Source organism: Eleutherodactylus coqui, chromosome 1 (genome assembly GCF_035609145.1).
Source record: "Eleutherodactylus coqui strain aEleCoq1 chromosome 1, aEleCoq1.hap1, whole genome shotgun sequence".
Lineage (NCBI taxonomy): Eukaryota > Metazoa > Chordata > Amphibia > Anura > Eleutherodactylidae > Eleutherodactylus > Eleutherodactylus coqui.
In genome coordinates this window covers 22,843,988-22,862,720 of record NC_089837.1, presented here as the reverse complement: position 1 = coordinate 22,862,720, position 18,733 = coordinate 22,843,988, and the positions used below count along the sequence as shown (strand labels likewise).

Below are 18,733 nucleotides of genomic sequence, written 5' to 3'. Positions count from 1 at the left end.
ATACTGTCAATGGGTTTAATGGGTTCGTCTATGCTGTGGATGCACAAAGGTTTCCCATAGCGGTGTTCAGCTATCTGGCACAAATACAATGAATGACTTGGGTAGGGTACACAAGGGTTTCCCATTGCGATTTTCAGCTATCTGACCCATACACAGAATGAATTGTGTGGGTACACAAGGGTTTCCCATAGCGATGCAACTGACGGCACATTGGGTCACACAAGGTGGAGGCTGGGACCGATTTAATGAGACGTTAACAGCAGTACTAGCATCTGAGTCTGCTTTATGCCCACAATTGTTGAGGGTGTGGGCAGAGGCCAAGGTCCTGGGTGGGGTGCAACTGTGCAAGGTTTGGGCAGTGGAATTTCTTTGTGGTTTATGCAGTCTTTGGAGCGATGAAAGGAACCCTAATTGACGGCACATTGGGTCAACCAGGTGGAGGCTTGGACCGAGTCTGACCCTGGGTCCGCTCACGCGCTTCTCATACAGAGTATTGCGGGTCTTACTTCGGTCACGGTTTCTCGGGCTTATTATGCCACCTCATCCTCCTCCTTGGGGTCTGGGAATCAGCGCTCGTCAACGTGTATTTGCTCTCGTGTTACCACAGTTATCTGAGGCACTGGTTTGGACCAATCAAAAGAAGCGTAACTGAATTAATGAGACGTTCACAGCAGTACTAACATCTGAGTCCGCTTTATACCCACGTTTGTTGTGCCTAGTAGTGCGCACTAGGCTTTCGCAAGCATCCCAGCTGTATAACAGGTCAACTCATTGTACACTGGCTGTTTTTGGATGTCCGCTGACGTATAATGCCCTGAGTAGTAAACAGCCGGATTGGTTTAAGTGTAATTAAATGCACACTGGTCGGCATGTATTATTTCTCGTGTTTCGTGTTACCACCGTTTTTCGAGATACTGGATTGGAGCATTCACAGGAAGCATAACTGATTTAATGAGACTTTCACAGGGTCACTGTATACCTGTGGTGGCTACTTTTGCGACACCTCATGCTTCAAACCAGTCTTTGGTGTTAGTATGCGCTGCTGCACTGTGGAGATGTGTAGAAGTACTGGCATCTGAGTCCCCTTTATGCCCATGTTTGCGGCTCCTGACAATTTTGAGACAGAGGTGGCACCGTATTGGAATTATGATTGTACGGTAATTTATCAGCTATTCTTATCAGCATTGTGGGCTATCGCCCACACTTTCAGAGAGGGTCGCTGGCAGACCCTGCCGACCCTCTGCTCTATGTGTATCCGGTTCCCCCTCTTCCAAGATGCACTTATAAATAGACATGAGGATGGTGTGGCTATTAAGCCAGCGTGGGGCATGAGGGCAGCTGAACGCCGCGCAGGGAAAATTGAAATTTTTGTGTGCGCTGTGGATTCAGGCTCATGTTGGGGGTTGGGCAGCAATACCAGCATGTAACCCTGGAGAAGAGGCAGTGGTGTCATCCAGGCGGTGATTGGCCTTGGTTGCACCTAGTGTGGTGCTTAGCTAAGATGTGCCAGCGCGTGTGCCTTGCTGCTTATGATCTGTCCCAAGTAAATTGTTAGGGTGGTGACCGTCAGGCTCTTGCCCACAATTTGGCTTAGTAGTGCAACCTAGGAGCCTCAGATGCACCCATTGATGCTGCCCCTGCCATTCCCTCTCCGTTTCTGTGTTGTTTCCATGACTTTTTCTGATGTTTTCATATGATTCACGGAGCATGGGTCACCTTGAAAAATGCTTGAGTCTCCCATTGACTTCAATGGGGTGCGTTACTCGAAATGAGTGTTACAGTACTAGTAGTGTGCACAGGTACGCATGGCGCGGGACTCCCTGACCCTCACCCACGCCAATGCCCCTTCCTGGAGGTAGCCCCAAAGGTGGACAGGTCCAGGCCGCCAACATTGACCCTACGCTGCCTAGTGGCAAGACAGGAAGGAACCGCCATACCTATGCAGGAAACAACTTACTGGTACCGGCAGGCTAGGCTGAAAGGATAGACCAATATAACAGGAAAAACTGGTTAACATGCAGCAGCTACTATCAGCAGTAGCAGAACACCCAGCACAAACAGGGAACAGGTCAAAGTACCAGAGCCGGAACTCAACAGGTCTGAGCAGCAGTACTGCTCAGGGATCACTGGAGAATAATCGGCCACTCCTAGGCAGCCAGAGCTGGATCTTATAGGGAGGTGAGAGAAGCTGATTGGCAGACATGTCAATCCCCAGCACCCTTCCCAGACACAAGCAGGGCAATTAACCTAGACTAGAAGGCATAGGAGCTGTTAACCCTGGCTTGTCTGGACAGAACTTACAGTAACAAGGCGTGCTTGCAAATAATTAACTATGTACTGACTGAGACGTGACACTATTCCACCACCCCACCCCCCTAAAAAAAAGGGGCCTCTGGACCCTTAGGGCAAATATATATATATATATATATATATATATATATATATATATATATATATATATATATGCACGTCTTACAGTACTTATGCATACGGGCCTAAAATAAATGCATAACTGTCACAATAAGGCAAAACATACATAAGACAACTTGAACAGAACTATTGTGCCTTACAAAATCTGCCTCAGCCACAATAGTCTGTAATGAACAGATGTACAAAGCCAACAAAAAAAAATATATATATATATATATCATAACTTTTCCCAGAACCAGGATGAGGGATAATAGTCCCTAACAGGGGTATTCGCAGGAATACACCAGGTTAGACAATGGGTTCCCCACCCAGAAATCTCATTAGAAACCAAGTTGACAATCGGGTTATGAATCTTAAACCAGGGTAATCCAAGGATTATATCAGAAGGCAGGCCTTGACATACATACAAGGATATAGTTTCCACATGAAACTGCCCAACCTTTAAACGTACGTCCGGAGCAATGTGTCTCAGACGTAACGGGGACGAGTCTACCCTGGTAACTGACATTGGATTAGGGAGAGTCTTTATCTTCAGACGAGCTTTTAGGGCAAACTGAGAATTAATCACATTAATGTCCGACCCACAATCCAGACAAACACCAGCAGATATGACGTTATCATGTAAAATTACCGCAGCAGAGATGCCTTGCCTGGATTTAGCCAACCAAGCAACTTGTGGATCCCGCTGAATAACTGGTTGCTTGTTCCGAGGTCTCACTGGACAACTGCAAATAAAGTGCTCATCATGCCCACAATAAAAACACTAACCTTTCTTTAGACGAATATCCCTATGTGCTTTATTAATATAGACAGTCCCTATCTCCATAGGTTCATCTGCAACCTCTTCAGGGAATATAAATGATGAGGAAGGAGATTTAAATTTAGTCTCCTGCTGTCTCTCCCACAGGCGGCGATCAACCCTTATTGCCAGGGCCATGGCATCCTCCAACGTGCAAAGTGTAGCATACTGAGCCATTGCATTCTTAACCCTGCACGACAGACCAAAACAGAACTGGTTTCTGAAAGCTGGATCGTTCCACTCGGTTTCATTTGCCCAACGGCGAAATTCTGCACAGTAATCCTCAACCAGGTGATTGCCTTGTAGCATCATGCGGGATTTACTTTCAGCAAGGGCCACATGATCTGGATCATCATAGAGCAAGCCTAGAGCTGAGAAAAAAGTGTCGACTGAAGACAGAGCAGGTGAGACAGAAGAAAGGGAAAATGCTCAGGCCTGAGGGTCTCCCTGTAATCGGGAGATAATTATGCCCACATACTGGGCCTCATTCCCTGAGGAAATTGGCCATAAACAAAAATATAACTTGCAGGTTTCACGAAACAAAATTGCTACATTTACCGAAAAAACGGTCTGGTAGCTCAAGCCTTGGTTCAGATTGTGCAGATAAGTCAAAAGCTGTAGGCACTGACTTAATGGCAGACAGCTGCTGCATAATGTCTGCCATTTACTGCGATAAGGCTAGCACTTGCTGAACCAGAGCTTGTGTTGGATCCTGTACAGACATGGCACTAATCAGACTGGTGCATCTAACTACAGTACTAGTAGTGTGCACTGGTATGCACAGCGCGGGACTTACAATACTAGTAGTGTGCACAGGTACGCACAGCGCAAGTATGATACAATACTGTTAGAGTGCACAGGTACGCACGGCGCGGGACTCCCAGATCCTCACCCACACCAATGTCCCTTCCTGGAGGTACCCCTAAAAGTGGACAGGTCCAGGCCGCCAACATTGACCCTACGCTGCCTAGTGGCATGTCAATCCCCAGCACCCCTCTCAGACATAAGCAGGGCAATTAACCTAGACTAGAAGGCACAGGAGCAGTTAACCCTGGCTTGTCTGGACAGAACCTACAGAAACAAGGTGTGCTTACAAATAATTAACTATATACTGACTGAGACATGACAATGAGCTCTCGAGCATTACGAAAAGTTCGACTCGAGTAACGAGCACCCGAGCATTTTCCTGCTTGCTCATCTCTATTAGCTAACTTAAATGAATACAAGTCTCAAAGTCCAGATGAATTACATCCAAGAATACAAAAAGTGGAGGTAATTGCTGAGCCACTTGCCATAATCTTTGAAAATTCCTAGAGAACAGAAGTCTCAGAAGATTGGAAAAGGGCAAATGTTGTCCCTATCTTCAAAAAAGGGAAGGAGGTGGATCCAGGAAACTACAGACCTGTGAGCCTAACCTCTATACTGGGAAATATCTTTGAGCAAATTATTAAACACCACATATGCAAGAACTTGGTTGAAAATGGAGTAATTAGCCAAAGCCAGCATGGGTTTGTAACAAACAAGGTATGCCATACAAAGCTAATTTCCTTCTATGACAGAATCACTTACTGGGTTGATCAGGGAAATGCAGTAGATATAGCATATATTGACCTTAGTAAAGCATTTGACAAAGTATCTCATTATGGTTATACTATGGTTATTGTAAAATATAAGCAAATCAGGGATTGACAGGGCAACTATTAGGTAGATTCACAACTGGCTGAGTGACTCAAAGAGTGGTCATAAATGGCTGCACATCCAAGTGGAAGAATGTATCAAGTGGGGTACCACAAGGCTCTGTCCGAGGTCCAGTGTTGTTCAACATTTTCATAAATGATCTGGAGGAGGAAATTGATGGGAAACTGATAAAATTTGCAGACAACAATAAGCTAAGAGGTTTAGCTAACACTAGAGAAGAGAGAGTGTATTCAAAAAGAAAAGCATGAACGGTGGGCAGTTATTCTACTATTCCTTAGTCAGACCTCATCTGGAATACTGTGTTCAGTTCTGGGCACCCTACTTTAAAAAAGACAAAGACAAACTGGAGTTCAGAGAAGATGTTAAGAGTTACCAAGATGGTGAGCGGTCTGCAAATCATGTCCAGTGAGGAAAGGTTAAAGGATCTGGGAATGTTTAGCTTGCAAAAAAGAAGGCTGAGAGGAGACCTAATAGCTGTCTACAGATATCTGAAGGACTGGCACAGTGCAGAGGGATCAGCCCTTTTCTCATTTGCGCCAGGAAAGACTAGAACAATGGGATGAAAATGAAATGGAGGAGACACAAATTAGATATTAGATAAAAACTTTCTGACAGTGAGGGTGATCAACGAGAGGAACAGGCTACCACAGGAGGTTGTGAGTTTTCCTTCAAAGGCTGGACAAATTTCTGTGTGGGATGATTTAGTAAATCCTGCACTGAGCAGGGGGTTGGACCAGGTGACCCTGGAGGTTCCTTCCAACTCTACCATTCTATGATTCTCTTTATGCTGCATGATTAATGTTGTAAAAAAAGCAAAAAATCTATGGCAAAATTGATTTTTTTTCTCCCCCTGCTATCATAAAAAAAATTTCTAAAAGTTTTACAATAAAGTGTTATGTACCCAAAAATGGCACCAATAAACACAACAGCTCACAAACGCAAAACACAAGCCCTTATACGGCTGTGTCAATGGAAAAATAAAAAAGTTATGGCTTTTGAAAAATGGAGATGAAAAAACGCCAACAATCGTCATGTCCTTAAGCCCAAAATAGGCCATGTCCTTAAGGGGTTAATATGTGATCCAATAGTCCCATAAATGTAAAAGGTCTTCCAGGGATTGGAAAATATTTGAAAATTTGGTTTCAAGCTAAAAGTGTAGGGTAATCCCCACATGCAGATCTGATTTTCCTGTTATGGTGATGAAGTTGAATGTAAATGTTTCCAAACTTTTATGGTTTCCTGATTTTGACCATAAAAAAAAACTTTTTTTCTCTTAAGAAACACATTAATTTTGCAATCAGTTTGAATAATTCTTCATTGCTGAGAAAATTTTGGTCACCTCTTTGTTTTTCAAACTGTAAATGAGAGGATTTAACATTGGAATTATGATAGTATAAAAAACTGAAATATACTTTCCAAAATTTGGAGAGTATTTTGATGAAGGTCCACAATACATAATCAATGCTGTCCCGTAGAACAAGGTCACCACACTCACATGTGAAGTGCATGTAGAGAAGGCCTTAGACCTTCCGGCAGAACGGATCTTGAACACAGAGGATAAAATGCAGGCATATGATAGTAAAATAAATACAAAAGGGAAGAGAATAGAAATAAAACTAATAAAACGCATCACAATCTCATTCTTCTCCGTGCTGTCACATGACAACTTTACTACTACAGGGACCTCACACATAAAATGATTCATTTTGTTTGGGTTACAGACCCTCATTGGCATCAATAGTGATGGAAGCACCGATGTCATAAAACTGCACACACAAACCAAGACGATGAGTCGGAAGCAAATACTCCACCTCATGAGAACAGGATAGTGGAGTGGTTTACAAATAGCGATATATCGGTCATATGCCATGATGACAAGTAGTAGACATTCAGTTCCTCCTAGGAAAAGCCCAAAGTAGACTTGAATGCCGCAAACTGTAAGAGATGTTTTTCCACTTGAGGAGAAAAGATCCACCAACAGTTTCAAAACTATCGATGAAGAATAAAAGAAGTCTATAAAAGCTAAATTGCAGAGGAAAAAGTACATGGGGGTGTGTAGGTGGGAGCAGAAGATGATCACACACACCATGAAGCCATTGCCAGATAAAGTTACTATGTAGATGGCCAAAAAGACAAAGAAAAGTCCAAGGTTTATCTTAACATTTTTTGAGAAGCCAAGGAGTATGACCTCTGTGGCAAGAGTTCTGTTATTGTGTAGTTCCATCGTTCTAAACTTTTTGAAACTCAATATCTATGAGTCAAAATGGCTCAAATCAAGGCCCAAAAATTATCTTGCCGTGTAAATGGATATCTATTTAGTCAGTACATCAGTCTAAAGAAAACACTATGATCTCCAATCCTAGCTGTCATTGCTCCTAAACACAGCTAACAGATATCACCAAAAAGAGTCTATCTATATGTCCCCTGTCCTTTTAGCCTCTCCTGAACCACAGTTTAGTCTTATTGTCTTTGAACAGAATTCCTATTATAATATACCTTCTTATCTTTGGTTACTAATGTCCTGACCTTTGCACTCTCCTCGCTTCTTCGGATTTACACCTGACCTTTTTCTTGTCAGACTCTGTGATTGATCTTAGCTGTTTCTTTTAGCTATATTTTGGATCTTCTCTGATCTATCACATGGCTCTGATTCCTTTTTTATATTGAAACTTTTTGATTCTGTGACCTTCCTATCTTTCTTTATCATCATGTTCTTGCTTGATATCTTTAGCATTGCATCTAAGGTGACTATTTCTGTATTCTGAGAATCTGACCAGAAAAGTCTATACCATTCTGACAGGCTTAGATATAAAGGACAGGAGGATTCCTTAGACTTCACACCCTGTTAGGTCAGGGTTAGACTAGTGTTTCCATTTTTGGTGAGAAATGTTCCATTAATGAAAAAAGATTTATGTGGGAGACTTGGTAGGAATCAATGTGAAAAATCTACAAATATCTTGAAATGTAATATCCTTGGGCAGTCCTATTCCTTCTTCTTCTTTAATGCTAGATTAAAAAAATATATTGGTAAACAAGTGTTGGTCCCCTTGAACTTAAGAATACTTTGTATAGCATTAAGAAGAATGAAGAACAAACAAGTGGATCCTTTACAAAATCAAGATTAAAATACCTCTTGCAGATTATCCAATGACATGAATGAAGCTCTATGATATCCTAAATGTACTATTAGAACAATTATATATCTGCAGAACAGTTCACTGGAGGTGGTGACAAGCAGGATCGCCAGCTAAAAAGCAAACCAACACAATGCAGAAAATGTAAACATAGACTTTAGAAAATGCAAGGCCTGAACAATCACCAGACATTTTGTAGAAATTTTCATATGGACACTAGGAGGTGAAGCTCTTCAGTAAATAGTAATAAATCGGTTATACTGAGGACCATACTGGACCCTCAGAAGGATTAGAAATGGCTTGTACGGTCAAGGTTCCAAGAAGAAAAACAGACTGATGTGCTAGAGAAGATCTTGAGCTTCCTGTGGAGAGGTCCACCCATCCATCACAATACTTTCACATACAATGTGAACAGTAGGGTTTTTCAGATATTTACATTTATATTTGGGCTCAAAATATAAAAACTATAAATTGTACAAATCCTTTACACGTTTTATTTTATGTTATTTTTAGTTTTCTTTTGAGTATTTTACAAATTCTATACCTCTTTTGAGCATTGCGATAATCTGGTGCAGTAAGCCTGTCTGTAATATTATAGCAAATCTCAAGTAACATAATCATATAGGGACCGAGAGAAAGCATTTGAGAGTAAGATCGGGCTAACACAGCCATGAATTTCTCGTGATGGAGATGGAACAAGTATGCAATGAAATTGTATATTTGCTGCTTCTGCCAATCGCCATGGACTATCTTGGAATGCACGCACACATAATACATGCCAAAATAGAGCATGCTGAATTTTTTTTCACATTAGTTATATGCATGTGAAAAAAACACAGGTGTGAATGGCCCAATAGCAATCAATGGGTTCTTGGCATCGCGTGTCATGCAGCATCAAATTGTGCATGTGACACCGAATGACAATATGCTCATTTGAGAGTAGCCCAAGAGAGCAGGAGAAAGGGGAAAGAGAGTGTGAGAAAGAGAGATACTATGAGAGAAATAAACTGCTGCAACCACAGTACTTTATCTAGTAAGTTTCCTCTACATAATTTGGTAGATGTGACTTGCAGTCCTATGTAACATCACAGATAGCATAGTGGATCTTTTTATAATAAAAGTAAAAAGACCACAGGGGAAAATAACAAATGATAACAAAATAACAGAAAACTTGCCAAAATACAATAGCCAAAAGCATATATACATATTTACAAAATATGATAGAACAAGAGGAAAAAGAAAACTGGACGGGCCGCATACTCATTAATACATGTGCCATTAATACAAACTAATTTATATCAAAATATATTTCAAAAATAAAGAAAAGTCTAACAAACAATCTCATATACTTCATCCTACTGAGAAAGACAAAAAACACACAATAGTAACATAACACCTTTTATGTTCAAAAGTATTTTATTAGACAGCCAACATCAAATTTGTCCTAGGCATGTACAGTATATATTAAGAATATAAACCATGCAATGGAGCACACATCCACCAGGACCCAGCCTAGGTCTTAAAAACAGAAATAAACACCACTGTTGGTTTTGTATAAAATAATTGGTGTTACAAAAACCAGTCACCAACATCCAAACAATCCTAGGTGTATAGAATGGTGGGGAAAGAGCAGCGCTTGCCCCATTGAAGGCATAGGGAGAATGCCGCGGACTTCTGCCACAGCTGTCACAGCTGTGGCAGAAGTCTGCGGCATTCTATTCCATTGCTTTCAATGGGATCGGCACTGCTGCCGATCCCATTGAAATCAATGATTTCTGCCAAGCCCCGCAGAATGATTATCGGGGAAGGGCTTGAAATATAAGCCCTTCCCTGATAATCATCAATAAGTGTGCAAAAAAATTAAAAAAATTATTACTCACCTCTCCTGCGCTCAGCCGCGTCCTCCTGCTGGCTCCCCGACACTGCTATTAAGCTCTTTCAGCAGTGCTGAAAGAGTGCATGAATGAATAGCTAAGGGCTATGTGTGATTGGCTGAGCGCTCAGCCAATAGCTAAGCAGTAGCTGCTATTGGCTGAGCCCTCAGCCAATCTGCACACCCCTTTCAGGAGGCAGGGATTTTTAAATCCCTGACTGCTGAAAGAGCTTAATGGCAGTTTGCCTTGGCGAGTACGATCGCTCATCTCTAGCGAGGACCCATCCCAGATTCTCCAACGTTGCCAAGAAGTCCTATTTTACACTATCAAACGCCTTCTCTGCATCAATTGCCAGAAGGCACAGAAGAGACTTCATCCTTTGGCCCTGCACAATTAGAGAGAGAAATTTGATGGTATTGTTCCTGGCCTTCCTCCTTGGGACGAATCTCACCTGATACCTATCCTTCACAGTTATAGACACCTAAAATAATAAATCTTTATTGAACAACTATTAAAATAATAGAAGGCTGACATGAAGAGACTCACATACAACTACAAAGAACAAACCTTCTGATAACCCTGGGCTATTTGAATTAGAACATATCACAGCCTAAGGAGATATGAAGGTCTCAACATCTGATTATGAATGAGTGGAGCTCAGCGGACAAGATTAGCCCTCATCAGTCTAGAGCTTGCACAAAGATAAATATTTCTGTTAATAAGCAAGTGCAAGACTACATGGACTAGACCAGTGTATTTAGCTGAGCTCTTACGCAGAAAGACGGTGCATACAAACACACGTTTATTTACTATGATATATCAGAAAGAGCAATCGTCATACAATATATATGTTTATCTTGGTTTGAAATGAAAGTTCAACAGCAAAATACTATAGGTCATTGCTTAGAAGGTGTAAAGGGATTCAACTGTAAAGTGGTTCAAGGTTCAACACGTTTCTATGTCAAATATGGACATTTCATCAGGAACCTTATGGATAGCATCACCAACTTCGGTAATACTATTGCATAGTGAATCTTGCATCTCTGATGGATAAGGCTGAAGGGGGAAGGGAGGTCCCACAGCTGACTGACCGGGCTCAATTATGTTTATGCCCAATCACAAAGGAACTATCTCATTTATCTTTCATTTGTGGGACCACCCCTATCAGCAGCTAATCCCAGTTCCCTTTGCTTATTACTAAATTCAGCTGTTTAATGGAAGGAACTCCTGCTTGGAGAACCAATACCCAACCGGATTTCCCTATTAGCTCACAAATGCTCTGTATATTTAAATTTCTACAGTAGGCACCTAGCTGTCAGTTCAGAAAACAGAGATGTACAGTATAAAGTAAAAGAGGTAGAGCCTCCAGCCTTGATCATAGACCGGAGGTTATCGCATACTATCAGAGCAGTCCGGAATAAATAGCAGCCTTAAGCCTGCCCTGGGGGCGGATCAACTATTCCTCCACAATTCATGTGGCAGTATGTATATGCTAGCGATCAAAGGACATGCTCATGACCAAACAGATCCATGACAAACCGCCTGATACCTGTGAATTAAAGTCAGTAGTAGGAGATTTAGATGTGTCACTATCAATTTAGAGAAAAGTTTAATATCTATATTTATGAGCGATACCGGTCTATAGTTACCACACACTGAGTTGCTCTTTCCTAGTTTGGGAATGACTATTATGTTGGCTTGACGGGCCTGTTTAGGAAAATGACACCCATGAGCGACCTTGTTGAAGGAGCATAAGACTAATGGGGAGACTTATTTATTTAACTATTTATAGAACCTGGTGATAAAGCCATCTGGATCCGGGCTTTTACTGGGCTTCAGGCCCTTCACTGTCTCCATTAACTCAGATGCCATCTTGGAACTCCTGTGTCTGGAATCTGACTCCTAAGAGGAGCACAAGTACTGCTCCTGCCAGCCTCTTCTTCGGGTGGCTGTGGGGTGTCTGGATCCTTCCTTGAATAGGCCTGTAGATGCTGAAATGTGGTGGGGCTTGCAGGAGCTCAGAATAGTGTGACTTATCCTATTATCAGCCAGCCATGCCCCCATCTAACACTTTTTTAAACACATATGCTTTACAATATACCCACCCCCTATACATATTGCCCAGTCTACTACCAACACCCACCAAACATCTTTTTAGACATACAAGTAAAATAAGATTTATTTTTTTTATATATTATACACCCACAATATGTGACATAATAACCACCCACAAAAACATAATACACATAGTACGCAAAAAGACATACTACATGACCTTCATAGAAATAAATAAACCACAGTGTAAATACTTGGAACAAATTACAAGGACATGACCAATACTTTTTAGAGCCGGAGGCTCTCCAGCCCTGATTTGGGTCCTGTAAGCCTTTAGTTAACCTTTAACCTAAAACCAAAAAGCTAGGGTGAAATAACCCAGCCCCCCACCAGGAAAAGTTCTCCAGGCTAGGGGACCATCCCTATCCTCTATGTTCCTGTGCTTCAAGTTGCCTCAATATATAGCTTACCATGGAAGCAGTGCCAGGACAAGTCACAATACGTCAAGGGGATTTTACTGAATTTAAAAAAAACAAACCTACTCTAAAAATCCAGCCCTGGGAAGTTCCTTAGGCCCAATGGACTCTGAAAGTGAGTTGCCATAAACCTCTGGTCAAGCACACACCTTGCCAGCATCCTGACTTCTCCCATGGTCAAGCTCCATTGGCGCAAAACCTCCAGAACCAGTGCGACGTAAGCCAGAAGATGTCCATGCGGTGTACAAAAATCCTTCACATGCCCTCATAATTCCTGAAAGAAAGGTCCAAACCTTCGCTTTGCAGGAAGATACCCATGGAGGAGCCCTTTCTTTCCAGAGGTTTGTGATGTTAACTTTCAAAAAGGTACTCACAAAGAATACCACTGGGTTGACAATATCCAACCCACCTAGTTTCCTCGTATGGTAACCTCCCTCCTGACCGGGTTCAACCTATTGCCCCATAACAGCTGGAAGAACAGGCTGTGGACCTGTGAACAAGAAGGTTCTTGCTAAATACATACACTTCCCAGGTATATCAACAAAGGAAGCAGGTAGGTCTTGATCAAGTAAACCCTCTCTCTCATGGTCAAAGAGTATCCTTTCCATTGATCCACCCTTTAGGCGATATTTCTCAATTTTCCTTCCCAATTTCTCTCAGGGTAATTCCCTTTGTTGGATAAAATGCCTAAAATCATAGCAGAATCTTGGGGTTCTGGCACAGTGTCCAGAAAATCAAAAACATCATCTCCTCCCAGCCAGAGACTCTCATACTTTTCCTGATTGCTCTTTGATCCAAAGAGCTCTGAGTAGCAGTCAACTTCTGAAATCACCCACCTCACCTTCCATCAGTAAGAGACAAAGATAGTAACATTGTCAGCATATGCCACTGTTCTCAAGGTCGAGCCAGGAACACCCATGTCCATCCTCACGCAAGGGGCTCAGAGGGCATCCCTGGCAGGTACCACATCTGAATACAAAAGGACAACCAACCCAACTGTTCACAAGCGGGAAACTCTCAGCCTCCGAATACATTTTTAATAAATTTACAAACCCATCAGCAGATCATATCTCAAAAGGACAGACCAAAGATACTCATGATTCACTCAATCAAATGCTTTTTCCTGATCCAGGACAAAAAAACCTTCAGAAGGCTTTATAAAAATCATATGTATGCCCTCTGGACCTGATGACTTATTGGACGTAAGCGCAACAATCACCAGTCCAACTTTCTCTTCCATAATTATGTCAAAACATGAAGAAAGGGGTCTACTCTTGGTTCAGGAACAGCTTCCACCAGTAAGCCCAAATTCTGTCCCAATTAAGTTCCCTCCTACCCAAGACAGGTCAGTAGAAGGATCTAATGACTTCCACCATCCCTGATCTGGACCTCTTCAGGGACCCTGTACTATGCAACAGACCCATGATCAATTTACAACTCACTGACATCTTACCGTTCCTGTAGGGGTTGGGTGAGCTGTACTTCCCAAAATCCTTCTCAAAAAACAAAAATGGATCTCTATCATAGTGACATCTCTTGAGCAAGGATTTCACACTGGAGACCTCCTCATGGCTACCCCCAGTCAAGACCAAATGCTTGAGTTTCTTCCTCAGGCTCTGATACACATGCTTTCTGTTGAAGCTTCTGAGGTTGGAAAGCTGTCAGAAGAACCTTCTTACCTGATGTTTGAACATTTACCACCACTCTGACTTATTGCTGCACATGCCCAGTAGTGATTTCTGTCTCTTAAGAAAATCTTCAACGGACCATCTTATTTCGGCTTCTTCTGTCAATGACAAATTTAGCTTCCATAAATCTTTACCAAGAGAAAAAAGAATCAAACAGTGATTGGAGAACTCCCCCTTCACCACCTATAGCAATGAGGAGATAGCTTCCTCCTTTAAATAAAACCTGTCTATCCTAGATCTACAATTACTACCTTTAAAGTAAGTGAACTCCATGTTTCCTAGAGTGTGCTGAATGTTGACCTCCATCAGGTATACCTCACTATCATAATAGGTAATAATTGGAACCTCCACTATTACAGAGCCTTGTGACATTATTAAAGTCTTCTCCAAAGACCACTTGCCGGCTTGTGAAAAGGTAAAGCCCCATTTACAAAGGAAGAGTTGTCAGACAAACAATTCCCAACAGCACGTCCTATTGATGCTCGCTCCTGTGATGTTACACAGGAGTGAGTATCACTCGCATTGCTCAGAGCGCGGCAAGCATGGAGGTGGAGTTGGCTGAGGAGTGTCCCCCCTGCCAACCTCCATTCACTGTAAGCAGACAATTGTTCAGAACTGAATGACTGCTATTTACACAGATAGTTGTTCAGTTTTCTGCATGCAGAAACTGAATGACTGAACAATTCTCATTCAGTCATTCAGTCTCTGATCACTTTTACATGGGATGACTATTATTCAAATTCCCGCAGAATTTGAGCAACTCTGAACAATAATTGTCTTGTGTAAATGGGTCAGAAGGCTTAATTTTCATAAATAGGTCACAGATAACACTCAAAAGATAGCACGGAGATAACTGGATACAGATGATGTAGTAGATGTCACCTGCAGTCCTATGTAACCCCACAGATAATGTAGTAGATGTCACCGACTGTCCTATGTAACCCCACAGACAACACAGTGATAACTGAGTACAGATAATGTAGTAGATGTCACCTGCAGTCCTATGTAACCCCACAGATAACACAGTGATAACTGAGCACAGATACTGTAGTAGATGTCACCCGCAGTCCTATGTAACCAGACAGATAACACATTGATAACTGAGTACAGATAACGTAGTAGATGTGACCGGCAGTCCTATGTAACACCAGAGATAACAGTGCTAATTCTTTGAGTACAGATAATGTAATAGATGTGACCTGCAGTCCTATGTAGATAACACAATATCTGCTCTTTGTTTAGTTCCTGTCCTATCTGATGCTGTGTGACCTGCTGTAAGGATGCAGGGTGAGATTAGACACATACATATAGACACTTGCATGTAGGGTGTCCATCATGCGGCATGCAGTAACTATCAGTGGGCCTTATATAGAGACATTGGGGCAGTTGCAGACACGAGAGGGTAATTATGAGCACATATTCTAATGAGCATACTGGGATTAACAGCTCCTTCTGTGACTAACTGTATTGCAATTATCTATTGTACTAACCAAGACCCGGTGGAAACCTGCATGAACACATACAAACTCCATACAGCTTTGCCTCTACTTGAATATGAACTCAGTACTAATGTACACTGCTAGTAAAAGGTAACTTCTCTTAAGGGCTCAGTCAGATGAGCGTTTTTTTGCGCGCACCTATGTGCGGAAAAAAATGTGCGTCTATTAGAACCATTGATTTACTATGGCACTGATCAGATGTCTATTTTTTGAGACATGGAAATACTCACAGCTGGAAAAGGTGGGACATCCGTGCCCCTATTGCACAGCACGGATCTAGCCGTTGCACATATAGAATCCCCGTGGGGAGTGCCCTCATCACTGAACACTGTGACAGCACTGTCACAGTGTTCAGTGATGAGAGGACACCCGCGGGGGTTAAAGAATCCCCTGCCACAGCTGTGACACCAGCTGTGGCAGAGGAGTGCAATGCTACTGCATTACTTTCAATGGGACCAGCGCTGCAGCTGACCCCTTGAAAGTAATGAGCTTCAGGCAACCCCCACAGTAATTTTCAGGGAAGGGTTTGAAATATAAGCCCTTTCCTGAAAATAAACCCAAGTTGGTGAGAAAAAAAAAACATATTCACCTCACCGCCACTGTCAGGGCTTAGGCGAGTCCTCCGGCTGGTTCCCAGACACTGCTGTGAAGGCAATCAGCACAGCCCTTTCAGGAGGCGGGGATTTTTAAACCCTTGCGGTCTGTCTCCTCATTGCTGACCACTGTGACAGTGCTGTCACAGTGCTCAGTGATGAAGGGACATTCCTCGAGACACTTTGCTTCTTACAAGCGCAGCTGCTCCAGGGAACGGAGCCAAATGCACAGACCTTTGGTCACGCGCATTTTGCTCATCCATGGAGCGCTTTTTTTTTTGTACACAAAAAAAAAAAAATCTCTGTTTAGACTGAACCCCAAGTATGCATTTCTTGACCCTTATTGTGGGCCCCACTTTGGAATGCTGGAGTGAAAAGGAAACACACAGAAAAAAAATTAGCACAATTAAATTCACAGGAAACACAAAGCTTAAAGGGGGATTCCGCAATTCAGCTATTTTTTTTCTATTGAAGACCAATAGGTCATCAATAGATGATCAGTGAGGACCTGCCACTGGGATCCCTGCTGTATGCTGCTATGCCTGCAGTACCAACCTGAGGAGCTGTGTTATGGTCAGTACAGGGAGCAGAATGTGCTGACCATAGCACATTTTACTGAGTTGGTACCATAGGTGCAGCTCCTGTTGAATTCAGTGGTTTCAGGTCTGCAGTACGAACCCAGGATGCTCGGTCATTAATAGAAAAAGTTAGCTCAGTCCCGGTATATCCCTTTAATAATTGCAGCCTCTCTAGGAAAGAGCATGCAGCGTACAGTATGTGCACAGTCTTAGGGCTCCTTCCCACGGACGGATTTCCGCCGCGTAATATGCGGCGGAAATCCGCTGCGTTGCCCGCAGCTATTAGTTTCTATTGAACCTAATAGCTCAATGCTCACGGTGTGGAATTCCGCACTGTGAAATCACCCGACCTCACCCGCGGCATGCTCTATTTGCCGCGGGTGTACGCGCGGACGGCTTCCATTGCAGTCAATGGAAGCCGTCCGTCACGCTATCTTCCGCTGTAGCACAGTGGAAGATAGCGTGAAACCACTTCCCCGCCTACTGCCGCCACGTCATATGATGCGGCCAGCCGCGTCATGTGAAGCTGTGGGCGTGTCATGTGACGTGGCCGGCGTCTTGCGGGACGTAGGACGCTGGATCCGCAGGTAAGTATTGGGGTCTCTGGGGGGTGCCGTGACGGGCTCTGCCGCGGAATTCCTAATGCCTAAAATCATAGCAGAATCTTGGAATTCTGGTAGAGTGTCCAGAAAATCAAAAACGTCATCCCCCGTCCAAAGACCTCCGAGTAGCAGTCAACTTCTGAGATCCCCCACTTCACCTCCCATCAGGACGTGACAAAGATAGAAACATTTTCAGCATATGCCACGGTTCTCAAGGTTGAACCAGTCACCACCAGGTCCATGCTCACCCCCGCCAATGATCCCCCTTCTATCCTTCTGAGGAATGGATTAACAGCAAATACGTAAAACAAGGGGCTCAGAGGGCATCCCTTTTGGAAACCAGACTTGACCCAAAAAGGACAGGCCACCTAACTGTTCACAAGTGGGAAACTCCCAGCCTCTGAATACAAAGTTTTTAAGCAATTTACAAACCCCACCAACAGACCATATGTAAAAAGAACAGAGCAAAGATGCTCATAATTCACTTGATCTAAAGCTTTTGCCTGATCCTGGGAAAGTAAAAACCCCTCCCAGCAACTCAGCATGGCGCTAAATGTGCTTCAACTGGGAACACAGCAGTACTGAGTCCCAGAAAATAGCTGGGGTGTAAATTTCACCAACCTACTGAAAAGCAATTTCACCAGAATCTTTCTGTTCGGATTCAGGATCGCTATTGGATACCAATACTCAATACGCAATGGATCTTTATCTTTTGACAGAATAATTAGGACTAACCTCCTCATTGACTTTGACAGAATGTCTGCGGATAGACATTCATTAAAAGCCTCAGTCAAGAGGGGAACCAAAACTTATTTAAAGACTTTATAAAATTCAGATGTTAAGCCATCTGCACCTGGCAACATTAACGGTATACTGCCCTTGATACGCCAGCCCGGGTTGCCCTGATCTCACCCGCAACCCCTGTCCCTGCCTACTTGCCTCCACTCCTGGCTAACCTCAGGTGGGCAACTGGGCGGCGGTCCCTACTCTAGTTAACGACCGAGAAGGGAAGCTGACCTGATGGAAAGGGCAGAATAACGACAGAAAAGGTAGACGCAATAAACCAACACGAAAATACAAAGCATTCCTGAGGCAAATGGAATAACCTGGCAGCCCTCACCGAAGGGGCAAAAGGTTTCAATAATGACTTGTGAAAGACCCTATGAACCCTCCATGTAGATGGCAAATCAAGTTCATAAGCAAACGGATTTACTAACCACGTGATAACAAAGGGACTCACGTAACGTGGTGCCAGTTTCAACAACGGAATTTTCAATTTGAGATTTCTAGAAGACAAATATACCTTC

At 42.9% G+C, this 18,733-nt stretch overlaps 1 long non-coding RNA gene across 1 annotated transcript in view; it reads right to left on the bottom strand.

Annotated features, from left to right (window-relative positions):
• The window catches only part of LOC136619854 (uncharacterized), a 491,210-nt gene that overhangs the window by 444,408 nt on the left and 28,069 nt on the right, over positions 1-18,733 (bottom strand). The gene's annotated exons all lie outside the window — the stretch shown is intronic.